This window comes from Biomphalaria glabrata, chromosome 10 (assembly GCF_947242115.1).
Source record: "Biomphalaria glabrata chromosome 10, xgBioGlab47.1, whole genome shotgun sequence".
In the NCBI taxonomy this organism is placed as follows: domain Eukaryota; kingdom Metazoa; phylum Mollusca; class Gastropoda; family Planorbidae; genus Biomphalaria; species Biomphalaria glabrata.
Genome location: NC_074720.1, coordinates 4,680,365 through 4,699,285, shown reverse-complemented (window position 1 = coordinate 4,699,285; position 18,921 = coordinate 4,680,365). Strand labels below are relative to the sequence as shown.

The 18,921-nt window shown below is 34.8% G+C and overlaps 1 protein-coding gene across 2 annotated transcripts in view; it reads left to right on the top strand.

The window, feature by feature from the left end:
• The first annotated feature begins 7,508 nt into the window (after nt 1–7,508).
• LOC106061695 (uncharacterized) overlaps nt 7,509–18,921 on the top strand; it is a 305,818-nt gene continuing 294,405 nt past the window's right edge. For both annotated transcript variants that reach the window (XM_056043798.1, XM_056043799.1), the window contains exon 1: nt 7,509–7,757. The gene's annotated coding sequence lies outside the window, so the exon portion shown is untranslated. The remainder of the gene's footprint in view (nt 7,758–18,921) is intronic.

Genomic DNA, 18,921 nt, shown 5'->3' with positions numbered 1-18,921 from the left:
ACTGTCTGAGGTCTTACATGGGAGTGTGGCGCCAAGCTATACGAGGGCGTCCCTTTTGGCCTCCATATCGCAACTCTTGGTATGCGTTGTTCATTTTGTCGGAGAACATGTCCCGCAAACCTCATGCGATATTCTGTTTCACAACCTCACTAAGTGGTCGACTCCCAGTTCGCCATAGGATTTCCTTGTTTGAGATCCGTTCTCTATAATTGATTCCTAAAATCATTCTGTCATCTTTGTTGAGCCACATTTAGTCTTGTCTCATTTTCTGAATCTGTTTAGATGCGCTAAATGTTACAAAATATATGGATCACAGCTGGGACTGCGAAGTAAGTCCATTATTCGGACTTGAAGAGAAGCTTTATAATTGAATGTGTCTATCTATATCTAGATTTATGTCTGGGTTTTTTCTTATGTTTTTTTATATTCTGTTACAACGTGACTGTCTGTGTATTTAATGACCTGGTCCTCAAATGACTGATACTGTAGTGTCAGCGTCCAGTCTGAGTGTAGACACTAATGATCAACTAATTGAGGATCTCTGTCTTCGCGGTTTTGCAATTATTTGTAACCGACCCGTCACCCGCTCTCCATTAACTTGGACACTGGGGTTAAGGTCATAGCCCTGACACAGACCGGACGTGCCTGGGACTGTACTTACACAAACTCACAACTACGCCATTTTTATTTATTTTTTTTTGTAGAGGACGCTTAGATTAAGATCGTTTGTTGTGCAACCTGATTCCCGGTACTTACCTATTTTTACAAATCTTATATCAACTCACTCGGTGTGTCCGGTATAAAGTTTGAACACGTTATTTCTCCCACTACTCATTCTCGGAACAAGTTGAAAGTTTCCACAATTATTTGTTGTACCTAACATAAAAAAAAACAGCGATACATAAAACATAAATCAATTAGAAATGTAGCCTATTACAAGTTAATACAAGTTGGATTTATTTTCAAATACCGGCACCATTCTATTCACTGGATTTATTATTGTGTGTACTCTATCAAACCACTAGTGTACAAAAAACATTATCTTACAGTACTTAGACACATATGGTTGTAAATGTAGAGTTCTTCCGCTTTGATATGCTTTTTTTATACATTGAAAGTATTTTTTTGTTTTGTTTACAATACCTCTTATAAGCTTACGAACTCTTAATGGGAGGACGAACACTGTGTGGACACGAATTTCGAAAATGGCACTAATGATTTTCCGAGAAATGTAACTGTTTTTTTGGATATCTTTTTTGAAAAAAAACAAAAACGCCCAATTATTCTCACGGTAAAGGCTCTGGTTTGACCGTTATAATTTTTCAACATACAATCACCTTAAAATTAAATTAGGTCTATTTTTAGAAACACAATTCAATGGGAATTCCCGCACTCCCTTCAAATGTTTCTTTGTGTTTAGTAAAGAGTTGAATCAATTGAACGTTCCTGCACTCAATATCTCACCATCTTACGTAGCAGTTCGCAGGATTGGATAGCAGAAATAGATTGCTCAAGGATCACTAGAAGGACTCCTTACACTATTGAGGAACTACTGATTTAAATAAAATGTGAAATTAAAGACCGCCATCAGCTTCATAAACTTGTATTAATGGGCTATTGATATAATGTTGATGTATTTCATCTCGACTGCTTCTTGGCTTTTGTTGTAGGGGTGCAGTGACAGTTTGCGTAACCAAATCCCTCCACTTTTCCCGGTCAGCAGCTGTGCTTAGCAGGATATCAGTACAGAGGCCGGTCCATTCTTTTACGTTGTCCAGCCAGGTTTTCTTTGGATGACCCTTTCTTTGTGCTTCCTTCACTGTACTTTGAAGAATGACTTTGTATAGTGAATCACCAAACTAGGTCAGCTTTTGTCTCTTTATATATGGTGCTTGCACCTACCAGCCACATTGTTTGACTTGTAAAAGTACAAACTCATTTGTGTTCTTTTTCTGGTATCTGTTACCCAGCATATTTCTGTAGCATTTACTCTCAGAAGCTTGGATTCTTTTTAGCCTCGGCGTTCAGTGTCCAACTTTCACAACCATTTAGTAGTGTAGAGTCTACTAGCGAAAAGAATACAGTTTTAATTTGACTAGGAGGCTAATGGTACTGTCCCAGATTGTCCACAGTTTGGTCATGACCTCAGAGGTCAAGGTTAACCACGTTTTTATCTCTTGTATTTTATCTAGTATCTTTCATGCATCGATCTGTGACTGTAATGATTGATGATGTATTTACATAACATAACCAATATACAGATAGATAGATAGATAGATAGATAGATAGATAGATAGATAGATAGATAGATAGATAGATAGATAGATAGATAGACAGACAGACAGACAGACAGACAGACAGACAGACAGACAGACAGACAGACAGATAGATAGATAGATAGATAGATAGATAGATAGATAGATAGATAGATAGATAGATAGATAGATAGTTAACCACACGATCTTTTCACAGATATTCACACACACACACTTTTGAGACAGGTATGAAACTTCCAGGTGTTGACCGTCTTCCAACACTTTCTTCCAGCGCGCGGACACCTCAACGCGAAGCAGTGTCAACATCTTTAACTTCGGCGTCTGTTGTTCAAACGATAAACTGCTAGCGACGACCAAGGCGCATGTTGTTTGTGGGAAGGGGTATCCCCCCATGTCGTACGATCGTGGGTATTCATCCCTGTCCCAACAATGCATGTCAAGGAGGTTGGTGAGGGCGGTTGAGAGGGTTGGGGGTTAAGTGACAGAAAGCCCGCCACCAGTTTCTCCTTTTCAAAAATTTCTCGTCCATTAAAAAAAAAAAAAGGCCAATAAAAGTGCGAATTAAAAATAAAATGCCGAAGCATCGTTAGAATTTTTGTTTCTTATTTCGGTTTTTGGAACTTCCCGCTTCTATTCATTCGCATTTTGGCGATACATAAAAAAAAAAAAAAAATCTGAATTGGCGGAGTTAGCTATATAGTAAAAATATGAATACACTGCAGCGGGGAATAGCCCATTGATTGGATTACCGGTCACAAAACCCAGGAACGAAGCCAGGCTATTGGGAGGTCCTTCATCTATTGATACCATGAGCGATTAGATGAAAAAGTATTTTGAAAGAGATTTTAATGCTAGCGACTAAGGGTTCAAGTGGAAGGAGTTTGGTCACAGATTTGTCGTTCGTCGGGGCATTTCTTTGGTAGTCTATGTGAGATGAGAAATTTATGATCCCTGGGGATTAAACTATTGCATTTGATGGTAGAGACATTAATCCAGTCGGATTCAATAGCAAGTATCAAAGAAGATGCGATCCTATTTCACTTTTAAATGTTCAGAGAAATTGTAAATTTAAAAAAAAAAATGGAAGGCGAGGTTGTTGCTTAGTGAAATTTTGACACAGATATTCAAAGACTAGATGTAGGACTCGCCAGAAGGGAAAATGTAATTATTACGCACTACAGACAGTGGAAAACAAATTATATGAGGGAGTGCAATCACCATCAGATATTGTTGTCTTTACAGCAACACCTCAAACAACCTAAGAGAGTTGACAACACTAATTGTGATCATTCACCAGATGATATCAAAATTAAATATCAATATCACACTACAGTGGATCCCTAGACACATTGGCATCATGGGAAATGAAAAGGCAGATAAGCTATCAAAGGCAGGTTCATCTATGGAACAATCAGACAGACCAGTAAGCTACCTCACCCTAAGGTCAATGTTAGTCAACAATCACAAAGAGGAGTGGCTCAACCAATGGGCATCAGGAAACACAGGCAGAGCCTTGTACAAAGAAATGACTACGCTTAACAAACTGGACAGTATTAACTTCCTCCCCCGCAAAGAACAATCTACAATTTTTCATCTAAGAACAGGACACACAACTCTATTAAATTACCATCTTAACAAAATAAACTCCACACAACTTCCCCTTTGCAGACACTGCTACTGCTCCCACCCTTATGAAACAGTAAACCATATCCTCTTCGAATCCACCTAATCCACCTTAGGCAGACCCTACTTCCACTACAGCCCAACATAACCAACACCCTGTACGGCAGTGCTGAACAACTGAAGAAAACAGCACACTTTTTTTCCTTGGCACAGTCTGCAAAAGAGCTGACAGCTCAGCAGCAATAAAGCTGGCTAGAAGAAGAAGAAGAAGTATTCATTAAAAACGAGTAAAGCCCTGCTCGTCCTGGTCTGAGGTTATCTCCGTTTGGGAACCCCTCAACTCAAGAAAACATTAAGAAACTGCAAAAGACACAAAATAGAGCAGTGAGATTCATAACAAACGAATATTCACATTTGACTAGAGGAACACCTTTAGTAAAATCACTAAATTTAGAAAGCCTTCAGGACAGAAGGCTCAAAAGTAAAGTAGCAATCATACATAAAACACTGAATCATGATCTTCAAATACAAAAACAAAAACAAAACCTAACAAGATAAAGCACTATAGAATGATTCATATCTATATGTAGGTAAACACGTTAATCCCTCTAGAATTATTTTCATACACGTAGGCAAGCACATTTGAGCACTCTAAAATTATTTTCATACATGTAGGCAAGCACATTTTAGCACTCTAAAATTATTTTCATACATGTAGGCAAGCACATTTGAGCACTCTAAAATTATATTCATACATGTAGGCAAGCACATTTTAGCAATCTAAAATTATTTTCATACATGTAGGCAAGGACATTTTAGCACTCTAAAATTATTTTCATACACGTAGGCAAGCACATTTGAGCACTCTAAAATTATTTTCATACATGTAGGCAAGCACATTTGAGCACTCTAGAATTACATATATTTTGTGCTTTGCCAGAAACACTAATATTTTTTTTTTTACTATTTACTTGGTAAAAGTGAACTTTCTTTATGGTGTCCTTGCCTTTGTTTATTGTGTCTATTTATTTCAAATGTCTTCCAGCCTTCCTCTTTTTCGATTCCTATCTTTTTCTAGGCGCCATTTTACCGTAACTACATTTCTCATATTGCTTGCTCTTTTTTTACAACGTTAAAGTAGTTTATTAATTGGTCAAGCGGCGCCTGGATATCGACAGGTCTTTGCAGGAGCTTTGTTACATCCCCGCCAGTGCAATGAGTTTACTTTCGTATCCTCTTAGGCACTCGCGCGGGAGCCTTTTTGGTCGCCGCCCATTGGGCCTAGTCGTCCCCTCAATACGACCGTTTCCACCTGGGCGCCACGATGAGGGCAATGGCAGCGAAACCAGGGACTCTAACGTACCTGGCATTAGTTTGGGAAAAAGTAAAGGCGGTCGGTCGTTGTGCTGGCCACATGACTCCCTCGTTAAACGTGGGCCACAGAAACAGATGACCTTTACGTCAGCTTCCCTATAGATCGCAAGGTCTGAAAGGGGGATTTTATTTCTACTTTACTACAATGAAAACCAAGGCCTTAGCAGCTTCATTTTATACTGTTAGCAGAATTCCCTGGTGCCGGATAGAGCCTTGTCACGGGCTGAATCCGGCCCGCGGGTAGTAGGCTAGGCAAAACCATCCTGAAGTTTTCTGTGTTATGACTCGGTGGTTCCTTTAAAAACGGAGATCGGTACATCCTAGCAGAAACCTCTTGCTGGTTTGGGAAGGATTCGAACCAAGGACCATTGTGACGACCATCCGGAGCACATACCACTCGACCAGGCAGCCATCACTTGAACATTTTCTCTTGAGACTGTTTGCCACACTGCAACAAGTATCTTAAGAAAAAAAATACTCTATTATAGATTCTCTCAATAAACTAAACAATATCAATGGAACGTCACAGTTCCAAACTAAATACATTTAAAATTAAGGTTACAAAGGTAGGTTTCAATATTTTCAGAAAGAATATCAGAATGAAATTCTATCAAAAGTGGTCCACCCAGGCAGGTAAAAAGGCAACTTTCAATATTTTTAGAAAGAATATCAGAATGAAATTCTATCAAAAGCAAATGACAAAGAAGAATGAAGAAAGAAGGTTTACAGATCTTGTGTGGTGCCCCAACGGTCCAGCAGACCAACTGATAGGTGAACGTGAAGGTGAAGTTAGATGTGAACCTGACCTAACTGATGTATTTTAATGATTATCTAAATGATCTAATTGCTTAGTAAAAAGTCAATCTCTTATTCAAAGCCACAAAAAAAAAAAAAAAAAAAAAAATTCAGAAAAAATAAAATAAAATTTTCTTAATTTCTTTTAGTTAAGTGTACAATGCGTGTAATAGCAATTTACGCGATAATATGAAAAACTACTTATTAATTGTTGTTTTTAAATGTAAAGCCTACTATTAAATGCATACTAAATAGATTTTTCTCTTTAAAAAAAGTAAACATTTTTTGTAAGCTATGACTTTGTATGAAAATCTTACTTAACATAGCAATACAATTGTAGAAAAAAAAATTTTTTGACAAAAAAGTCTAAAAACAGTTTGCATAAATGTTCTGAAAATATGGTAAATTGTTGTCTCCCTTTCTAAATAGCCTTCCGTGTTTGTTACTATTAATGTCGGATTTTCACTATCTTTTCTAGTTTACAAGATCTAAACGGGACGGATGGACAGACAGACCACACAAAACTAATAGCGTTTAAGCGCCTTTCGAGGGCCACTAAAAAAGGGCTTAGCTATTATTTTAACAATATTTCAATACGTTGAACTTCCTCCTCATATTAGAGCTCAATATAATCGCTATTTAGTTGTCCATTTGTTTTAATTGAATTTTTAAAGTAATTTCTTTCCTTTAATAATTTGAAATTTTCTTTATGCTATAAACGGAAGAGGTCAGAATATTTTATTCCGTAAAAAGTGCATAAAATTTTTAAATACCTTGAATATGAAACTAACTTATCAACGCTTCATATATTTTATACACCGAATACACCAAGAAGCTAGCTATTTATAAGATTTCCGCTATTTATGAGAAAGCTCCAATGATGTATAGATCTCTAATAATCTATATGTGTGATAAGATTGATTGTATCTACTTCCAATTTAGAATAATCAGTAATTTAAAATTGTATATTTTGATGAATTGGAAACGATTTAAAAAAAAATGGAAGAAATTGTTACACAACCTGACCAGGGAGTGAGCGGTTCGGGTTTGCTAGGTTCAATCAAGTAAATCTTGCAATAGGAGTTCAACGCGGGGCCGCTTGTAATGATGGCGACCACCCGGTACATTCGTTTCTTCTACCTGCTGACACCTCCCCCTTTCTTTGGCGCCCTCATCCATGCGGACACACACACACAAAAAGAGGGACCATCGCGCACCGCCTCGTCGCGCACGCGAAACGATACGGGTGTGTGGCGGAGAGGGGAGGGGGGCGGGAAGGGAAACAGGACTTGGTGCGAGCAACACACACACACAGACACTCTATCACGCACACACTCGCGTACATCTACCACCCACCTTCCGTCGCCCCCCTTTTTCTTCCACCAGGGGGAGGCATCAACGCCAGTTCACAGCAATGGTTTCGCTACCTGATTGATGCGGCGAAAGGCTGGATTATGTAAATGAGGAGAGAAAAATTTAAACACGAGAACCAGATTGGTGCAGTAGACTTGGAATCGATACCCAAAGAGGACATAGTACATTCGATGCTTAGCCACTTAATAGACACTCCTGAGTGTTGGATAGCTCCGAGATACCCCCCCGAGACCGGACTATTCTAGCTTGGATTAATCTCAAAGTGGAAATACATAGAATCGAAAGAATCGATAATTAATTCAAGGCCAAATTAAGGTTTGTTAATTGATTATGTTGAACTAATTATTACATTATTATATTGGAAAGATGCCTAATGTAATACAATTAATAATATACATTTCTAATTAAATGAAGAGTCTACTCGTGTAGGCCTATTTGTATCTTTTCTTATAAATTACAGACATTCCTTCAAATGATAAGATAATTATGTCGTTAATCTAGTCATATAGTCGTTTGTGTTAATTGGGCACGTTCGCACTGCTTAGCCATTGGTTTTCCTGGATGGTTAGAGCTATGCAGTTTGACACCGGAACGAATGAACTATTTTTCATTGCGCACTAACTAGATTTAGTGAATACAATTAAACATGCCTTTAGATGTGAATGTAGGTGTTTATGAAGGTGTGTTAGTCGAGTGTGCTAGGTCAGTGTGTTAGTTCAGTGTGCTAGTTGATTGTGCTAGTTGAGTGTGTTAGCTCAGTGTGTTTTGGACAGCATCAAATCGTTTGTGAAATGATTTACATGTTTTGGTTGTTCATCCAGAGTTTTACGATAATCTACTAGTCCAAACCTCCCGCTGGACGACGGGGGGTGGGTATGAACCCGGAGCCATCAAGACGACCAAACGACAGTCTAGCGCGCATACTGCTCGACCAGGCATCCATCCTCACAATCACTTCAATTTTAAAACAGGATATTTCTAAACAACCATGTCATACACGGTGATAACTGCAATAATAATTGCACAGAAATGACCTGTCTGTGTCAGAAACATTTTGCTTTGCGAAAATAATAACTTGAAATAATAAACGTAGCTGACAGAAACATCAACTATGACTAAAAGTAGCTACTTATTTATTAAAATATTAAGCATTGAAGGCTGCACTGTCTTGTGGTATGCGCTTTGGAATGTTTTCTCCACGGTTACGTTTTCAAACCCTGCCCTCTGCCATCCCCCCCTCCCCCGTCCTTCGGGTGGTGTTGGCTAGGATGTGATCATCTTTAATTCTGAAGGAATATTAGAAAGAAATGCAAAACAAACAGGATCTTCTAGATTTAGATCTATTGTAGGAAATCTTGACATTTATTGCATGATAATTATGGCCGTGTATAAGAATTGTGATAGAAAGTTAAGTAATGTTATGGTGAATTCTTAAATAGTGTTAATGTGTCTCAATTGAGTTGTGCTACTAGTCAAGTTACTGTGTCATCTAGACACAATTGTAACACTGACATGACTAGTTTTGTTACTAGTCTAGTTACTGTGTCATCTAGACACAATTGTAACACTGACATGACTAGTTTTGTTACTAGTCTAGTTACTGTGTCATCTAGACACAATTGTAACACTGACATGACTAGTTTTGTTACTAGTCTAGTTACTGTGTCATCTAGACACAATTGTAACACTGACATGACTAGTTTTGTTACTAGTCTAGTTACTGTGTCATCTAGACACAATTGTAACACTGACATGACTAGTTTTGTTACTAGTCTAGTTACTGTGTCATCTAGACACAATTGTAACACTGACATGACTAGTTGTGTTACTAGTCTATTTACTGTGTCATCTGGAGACTAACAGGAAAAATACTTTCACAATTGCACATCATTCCTAAACTATCTTGACCTAATTTAATATCAAATGTTCATATTCTACTTGTACTCAACCTAGATACTTTCAAGTTTGTATTTCTTTATAAGCATAGAAACATTTAATAAATAATAATCTCCACCGGACTACGTTACAAAGTAAAGTAACGACAACCCTACATTACGATGATATAAAATAACAGCTCATAAGCAGCTTTTTAAAATTATGGCAATAAACTAAACCACTTTTACAAGGGAATATCAATAGTTGCAGATAATATCTAGATCTATTTTCCGGCCACCTCATTATGACATATAACAATATTTTATCTAGATAGTAATTGTTGTTGTAAAAAAGCTTTTCTTTAATGCACTAATTGTAATTGCATTTTCATAATAAAACTATGACGCGATGATTAACGACATTTTGACTAAAAAGAAAGAGGGATGCTACAAGAGGAACACTGTATGGACTAACTAGGGTCTAAATTAGGATGATAGTACTCGAATCATTACAACAAAACTCTTATAGTCTTATAATCTTATACTTATACTTTTAGTTTGCTTCTTTACACTTTTATCGAAGAATATAATAAACATTCCAGCAATTCGAAAGATATCTATACAAATTAAAATATGTCACGTATTTTTTTTTATTCTAATTAGTAATTTACATATATAAATTATGAGGAGATGATGTTTTGGTCTTTACATGTTATTCTAAATTACTTTATAAAGAAATGTTTTCTAATATAAATGACTATACATTTTCTATTAAAGACCGTATTTTATTATCAAAAGTCAATCAAATATAATATAAATAAATAATATATAAATATATGAAATTTTATACAGATTATAAAATGAAATTGAGTTATTAATATTTTTAAATCCGTTCTGTTTTCAAATTTTAGTTTAAATAATTCGATGTATTAGATATATCGCTATCCTTGTGCTTCATTGACATGTAAACGTGTAGGCTGGTAGACAGACATTTCTGTTGATGTTGTCCTTTTAACCCTTTTCTCACAAATGTATAATATCTGTGTGTGTGTGTGTAGTGGGGGGGGGGGGGCGCCTCGTTGTGTCACCTAAATGACAAGTTCACGTTCGTTGTTAAAGTTTTTATGGTGTGATGCCCTATGGTTTAGTATTGCCAATTTAAAATAAACCCGTAAAGCCAGATTGTGTTCACATTACTGGGTATACTGAATCAATTAGAAGTTTTTTTTATAAAATGCCATTTGCTATTAAATGTTGCAAAAAATCTAACTACTACAAAATGAATAATATTATTACTATTAATTTACATATATTTATTTCTTTTTACAATTAAATTTTTTATACTGTAATTTTAATATTTTGTAATTATATGATACTTTCAAAATGTTTTTTTTTCATAGTGAACATAATATTTGCATAATTGAGGTTTCACCTTGTACAAAAACTATTTATGTAGAAGAAAAAAAAATTTTTTTCTCGCCATACGGTTTTTCTATGTTCTATAGCTATAGCTATCCGCCTGTGTTTATATTACAATTACCAAACAAAATTTTCTGAATTAAAACTGCGGGTAACTACTGATTAATTTAACATTTATAAATGGGGTTGCAAATTTTTAAAAAGTTATTTTGGCATTGTTGAAAAATAGCAACTTGGTTCAAATAATTGTTAAAAGATATTCACAGCTAGTAGAGAATCTACACAATTTATAGCTTTTGGATCAAACTTTTCTGGAGACCTCCTAAACATTAGCTCGAGTTTGTTATTAATACTAATAAATATTTTTAATTAAAAGATGTATTATTTGAATATCTATATACTTTAAAATATATTTCAGTAACCCTCTATGTATCCGAAAATCATATTTGTCACTAACTTATGGACCCTAGATGTGAAATAGACCATAGACTTATAAAAAATAGACTTAAAAAGCAAACATTAATTCTGTTATAATTAATTATTAATTATTGCCAACTTATTTATTATATTATTGATATATTAATATATATATAATTTTTGCGATTTTTTTACTTGATAAAACTTTGGTAGTGTTGAATTAATTTAGATAGAACTAAAATTTCAAATTCTACATAATTAAGTGAGGGCTCGTAAAATACTACACTAGTCAGTCTAGGTCCAGTTTTGTTCACTGCCGTTATAAGACCCACACTAAATGTAAATTAGATGTAAATGTAAATTAGATGTAAATGTAAATTAGATGTAAATGTAAAATAGATGTAAATGTAAATTAGATGTAAATGTAAATTAGATGTAAATGTAAATTAGATGTAAATGTAAATTAAACCTGTACAATGTTTTCTACTTATTGATATCTACTTTCAAAGACGACACAAAAGTCTAGTTTTTTTTTCTTACATAAAATGTAACAAAAGGTATTCTTTTTATTATCTATAAAATATCTTAATTTACCTACGGTGTTAATGAGGGTGTCATGTGGCCAGCACAACGACCAACCGCCTTTACAACCAACGAATGTCAGGTACCCATTAGAGCTGGGTGGACTCAGAGGCGCCCGAAGATCCCGAAAATAAAAATCCCAGGATTCGGACCCCGGTTCGGAAAGTAAAACGCTCAACCACCTCGCCTCATGTTCATATAAGGAATACTGTATTTTTTCTTAGTTGTAGTTTCTTTGTTGCTTTTTTTATACTGTAATTTTAATATTTTGTAATTATAGTATATGATACTTTCAAAATGTTGTTTTTTTCTTTTCATAGTGAGCATTATATTTGCATAACTGAGGTTTCACCTTGTCCAAAAACTATTTATGTCGAAGAAAAAAATTACCGAGACTTTTATTTTTTTCTCCCCATACGGTTTTTCCAAAATTGAAATAAAATTATGATATACTAATATTTAAGTCCTTACAAATACTGAGAATAGAAGTTGACAATATTTTCTGTTGTTATCTACTTGCAATTTTTATAGCATATTGTATCATTAAAAAGAATAGATGCATATATATTTTAAATAACATTTTGCATATTTTTTTAAACAAAGCTATTAATAATAATAATAATGTTAATTATTTAATTTAATATGTAATAAGTTGTATGTCACAAAATATTTATTTTTTTTGCACATAGCGTTTTTTTTATATAAATATTTCTAAATTGATATTATTATTAAGATAACATAAAATAATTTTATTGGTTCAAACAAATGGAAATTCAGTTTGACTTCAGTTGTCTTCAACAACTAGGCTACAACAATATTGATACAAACACGAACAAGACTCACACACATAGATACACACACACACACATACACATAAACATACACACACACACACACAATCAGCGCCGTATAAAAGAGGCTTCTGTGTACATCTCTGTGACGACAGATGCCATTGAAACACCTTGACTGAAAGTGAAATAAAGAAGTCCTTATATATTGTCATGGCACGATTAGGAATTTATGATTTGTTTCGGAAATAGGGGGAAGTTTTGACTTAGTGACACTGACGTGACTAGTAAAAACTAGGATCGGGTTTTAGAGAGAACAAAATAGAAGTCGTCGTAAACGGAATTACATGTACTTCCAGGACAACGTAGAAATAAGTCGCATTTTTATAGACGTTAGCTGACATTCGATGGTTCCCTTCATTGTTTTTAAACTTGCTCGAAATTCAGTATCAGCGTCGACTACCTTCTAGTGATTGTTCGGCCTTTTGTTTTGTTTTTTTATCCTTATGTGTAATGCTTAAAATGACCATTTATCTATTCAACATATCGATATAGTATTAACATCATTAAAGAAGTGAATATGTTGGGATCATCGCGGTAAACTAATTTATGTTCAGGACGCTAAAATAAACGTCTATTGCCTTCAGGCTACCTGAGAATATAACATATAAAATCTGATTGTGCACGAGAAACATAGATCTGTATGTATTGATTACTTCTCGAATCTCCCATAATTCCGTACACCAGATACACCGAAATACTATCTCTTATCACCTTTTTGTTAATTTATTATTTTTGCATTATACAATATTTGAGGAGGATTATCTATTTGAACTGAATGATACCGTTAGATACGTAGACTTCCGAGCAAGATGTTTTAGTGCCAGATTAAAAAGTTTGAAGTATTTCATGAGCATGATAACACTGTCTCCACCACAGTAGAAATCACACACACAAAAGTAGACAGAGGAGGACTCACTGGCAGATAGGCACTTGACAAAATTCTGATATAAACTGAGTTGTATCCCCTTGGCTTCCTAAATGTGGTGTTATGTTTAATTGGAATCGCTCACTAAATACAGACCAGAATATACAGTGTTTTTTGTTTGTTTGTAGATATACTTTCTTAACCAGATATTTATAAATATTAGTTTATAGATTTTAGTTTATAGCTATCAGTTTAAAATTATTAATTTATAACAATTAATAACTACTAATTCAAAATTTTTTGGTAAATAAATGTGAAATTACCAAGAATCTTACTTGTTTCACATATTAAAACTTATGAATTGTATATTTCTTGGCCTCTCTGGATATGATACGGTTTATATACAGTAAAGTAAAGTTGCCCTTTCAGACCTTGCCATCTATGTGCCATCTGTTTCTGTGGCCCAAAGTTAACGAGAGTGTCATAATGCCAGCACAAAGACCAACCGCCGCATTTATTTTTCTCCTATTAAACTCAAAATAAAATATCCCAGTCTTCACCAGGATTCAAACCCGTGAACCTACTGATCGGAAGCTAAGCGCTTTATCACTCAGCTATCTGGCCTCGTAGTATGTTACATAGTTAATCAATTTTTCCCCAAATAGAAAATGAACAGTAAAGCATAAAGCAAACACACTTGTCAAAACTTTTAATTATTGAAAGCAGGATTTCTTTTCTAGCCAGTATTAGAAGTTAATAATAATGATAATAATAATAATAATAATAATCTATACATATAATTCTCTTCGTGGCCCAACCATTCGGGACACCATGATGAAAAAGTCATGGAAAGATAACTCTTTTATTCCTGCAAGTCGGACTAGAGTTTTCCCACGTAACCTTCGCGATGACAGAGAGTGAGGCTCAGAAAAAAAAAAGGGGGGCGTATGTAACGCCGCGGGTCGGATCGTAATCTTTATTATCCATAAGGAAATTTGTCTTAGATCTACAATTTGTGCATTAGTTTTATTTTTAAAACTGTCTCTTATAGTTCTCACAGTCGGCATGCGATGAAAACCCAAAAGAAAAATCTTACTCTGGAATAAATGTAACCTAACACAACTACACCAAGCTGCATTAAACTTTCAACAAACATTCTTATTAGAAAAAGACATTAACCAACCAGTCGATGACCTCTGGAATTTCATTAAAAACCATCTTAAAAGCATTATAGAAAATCATATACCAACTAAATACACATCAAACAAAATAAATAAATGCTGGTTTAATAATAGACTAAAGAAGCTTTGTAAACAGAAGGAAAACCTCTATAGAAAATTTAAAGAAACTAATGCAGAAAGAGTTTACAAAAAGTATATAAAAATTAAACACTTAACCCAAAAAGTAAGCAGACAGCTGCAGAGTGAATACATAAACAATGTAATATCTAAAGATAACAACAAAAACCTATGGTCATACATTAAGTCTAAGAAAATGGAAACAACAGGCGTAGCGCCATTAAAAGATGAACATAACATAATACATAATGATAATGAAACTAAAGCAAACATTCTAAACAAATACTTTGCATCAGCATTCTCAGCCCCAGGAGACAAAGACATATTACTGAATTTGAACCAAGTAGACAACATAGAAGATATAGTAGTACAAGAAAATGGAATTCAAAAACTATTAGCCAACACCAAACCAAATAAAGCTTCTGGACCTGATGGTATTCCAGCTAGATTACTCAAAGAACTAAGTAATGAGCTAGCCCCAGTGTTCAAAATACTCTTTCAGGCTTCACTTAACCAGGGCAGAGTACCAAAGGACTGGAAAGAAGCTAATGTCACCCCCCTATTTAAAAAAGGAGAAAAATCTGACCCAGGAAACTACAGACCAGTATCACTTACCAGCATCACATGTAAAATCCTAGAACACATAATATGTAGCAACATCATAAACCACTTAGACAAACATAATGTCCTCACACCATACCAACATGGCTTTAGGAAATATAGATCATGTGAAACACAACTAATAGGACTAATTGATGATTTTTCAAAAGGTTTAGATAATAGTGAACAAATAGATGCTATCTTACTAGATTTTTCTAAGGCTTTTGACAAAGTTCACCACCATAGTTTGCTTAAAAAATTAAAATATTTCGGCATTAATGGTCCACTGCATCAGTGGATTAAAGACTTTCTGATAGGGAGAGAACAAACTGTAATAATAAATGGCTCTAAATCAACACCGATAACAGTAAACTCAGGTGTACCTCAAGGAACAGTCTTGGGTCCACTACTATTTTTAATTTACATAAATGATTTACCAAATTGCATTAGTTCAGGAACAAAAGTCAGATTATTTGCAGACGATTGCATAATATATAGAACAATAAAAACAACACAAGACACAGATATTTTACAAAGAGAATTAGATGAATTACAGAAATGGGAATCAAATTGGAGCATGTCTTTCCACCCAGAAAATTTTCAGTTGTTAAGAGTAACAAAAAAACTAAAACAAATTAATTCCACTTATCTTATTCATGGCAAACCAGTAACACAGACTAAAAACGCAAAATACCTAGGTGTTATAATAAATGAAAAACTGTCATGGAATCCACATATTGATGAAACTACAAAAAAATCAAACAAAGCATTAGGATTTATTAAAAGAAATTTCTATAAATCAAATAAGAACATAAAACTAAAATGTTATAATAGAATATGCATCCTCTGTTTGGGACCCCTCAACTCAAGAAAACATTAAGAAACTAGAACAGACACAAAATAGAGCAGTGCGATTCATAACAAACGAATATTCACATTTGACTAGAGTAACACCTTTAGTAAAATCACTAAATTTAGAAAGCCTTCAGGACAGAAGACTCAAAAGTAAAGTAGCAATAATACATAAAACACTGAACCATAATCTTCAAATACAAAAACAAAATTTAATAAAATACTCTGAAAGACACAAAGATAAAGGCACATTCCTCGTCCCATATGCTAGGACGAATTTGTACAAATGCTCCTTCTTCCCTAGTGCTATTAGAGCATGGAATGGGTTGCCTGAGCTAGCCAGGAAAACCAGTGACTTGGCAGAATTTAAGTCATTGGTTAATATGCATGACTAAATGCATGACGCGTAGGACGTAATCATCTTCTTTTTTGAAGTAACGTCTGTATTATATAAGATAAGAAGATAAGAATGTAGTTTGAATCTCTTCTCCAGAGCGCAATAAAAAAAACGAATAGAAAATGTACAATTTAAATATCGAATGATTTACAAAATAAGAACAAAAATATTTGAAAACAAACAACTTAATTTAAATCATTTTTTTTCTTGATAATTATAATTTTTTTCTTAGCGTAAATTCGAAACCCATATGTTTATTTCATGTAATTCAGTTTGTAGCATGTCTGTATCTTGTTTTTTTTATATATTGTACAAATATCTGTAGAGTTATAGGTTTAGTTTAATCTGGAATTTGACGAGACTATAAATAGACTATTTTAGACGCAACTAGTGAATTATGGGATATTAACCGGATAAGGAATGATGGGATAATTTACAGTTAGTAACGACTCACTCTTTTATGGCGTATGCAAGACAACAACTCAGTAGTACTGTTGACATATGGAGTGTGCCCCTTCATGTTATGGATTAAATTCTATTTTCATGTTGAACAAGAGTTATCAAGTAGTTCTGTACTTGAATATATGTTGGGTGAATGAACCGCAATCCAGACTGTGAGTGATTTGATCTAATAAAGTATAATAGTTATATCAAGTATCTACATTTATTACTTAAACACCACAACAGTAGGTAATCTAGCTTTTTTTTTTTTTTTTACTTAACGTATGTATTTAGGTAGGCTATTTATAGAAACAGTAGTTGACCTAAGACTTCTCAAGTGCTCGTCCCATCTCTTTCTCTCTATCGTTTTGTTTTCTTTATTCTCTCTCTCATACACACACAAACAACTCTCTTATCTCTCTCTTTTATCTCTTTATCTTATTTATTATAATGTTTTTGTGTTTGTTTGTTTTTTGTAAGATGTCGTAACACATTCATTTTTCTGTATACATTAACTCTTTCTCTCCTAACTGACAATACCAGCGTTGATTCCACCAGAATGTGGTAAATAATTACAGAGAGAAAGAGTTAAAACATTGATATAGATCTATTTCTCTTCTGGTTTGGTTGCCTGAAATTACTTGTTGGCTTTAAATTAATGGTGTATGTCTTTTTTTTATGTTTGTGGCTTCATGTGATCGGAAAAACAGTCATTTGTCCTATACCATTTGAAAGTGACATCCCGGGTCCGACTTGAAATGAAATCACTTGTCACAAAAAGAAATCGGAGCCCCTACCATTAAAACAGATTGACTTCTTGTGGCCTTTCCTTGTTTCCGCGTTGACAACCCAGAAGCTGACTTAGGGCGTAGGATGACCATGATTTATTATTGAAGGGTTGGGGAGAGACTGGTGTGGTTTGAAACGTAGCAGACGACAGAGGATCCTTCGTAACTGAAGACCGTTAGAAAGTTCTGACATCGTAAACAATACCGCATTAACAGGCGGACACTATTCCGCCTTATTTTGATATATTAATGCTCAAGCCTTGGCATAAGAATTAAATCTCTGACAAAGTGGACACACTGCTTTCAGTACAGGAGAAGAAAAAAGTCAAGCCCAGAATACCAGCGTAAACAATGTCGCCCATCGTCTGTGGTCTACTATATATGCTCTGTTACAAATGAATAAATAGAATAACAAAATAATATCATTATCAGTACAGCGATACATCATCACAGTATTGCACCCTTACATCGATAAATCATTACATCAGTACAAGATATTACTATGACATATATTACACCACGTTATCACAGCGCTACAAAATTACATTCTTATTTTACTATTTAATTGCGACTATGTCGCACAATTTTTCATGCTTATAGCTGCTCGGTGAGCTGTGGGTCCAATCTCTTTTGTGGAGCAGCTGGAGGAGGGAAGCATCTGGAGGAAGTTTTTTTCCTGCTACTTTTAGGCGCTCAGCAAACACAACTTTGCTCAGGATTTGAACTCGTGCACCCTTGCTGGGAAGCCAAGCCGAAGCCACACATGCCACTAAATTACATTACTACATTTTAGTGTAACTGAGTTGATTTTCTGCGTGCGTCCAGCGTGTCAGAAGGTCATGTCCAGTGTGTGTGTTTCATGTCCAGTGTGTGTGTTTCATGTCCAGTGTGTGTGTTTCATGTCCAGTGTGTGTGTTTCATGTCCAGTGTGTGTGTTTCATGTCCAGTGTGTGTGTGTGTGTATAGTACTGCATCAGTATTATGCGAGACGTGCTGGTTTCATTCACTGTCTACTGTAGTCTAATTTTGTCGAATAAAGCCATGGTATTGGTAGACTAGTATTTGTTGTTTCAGTACATACATTACAAAATGACC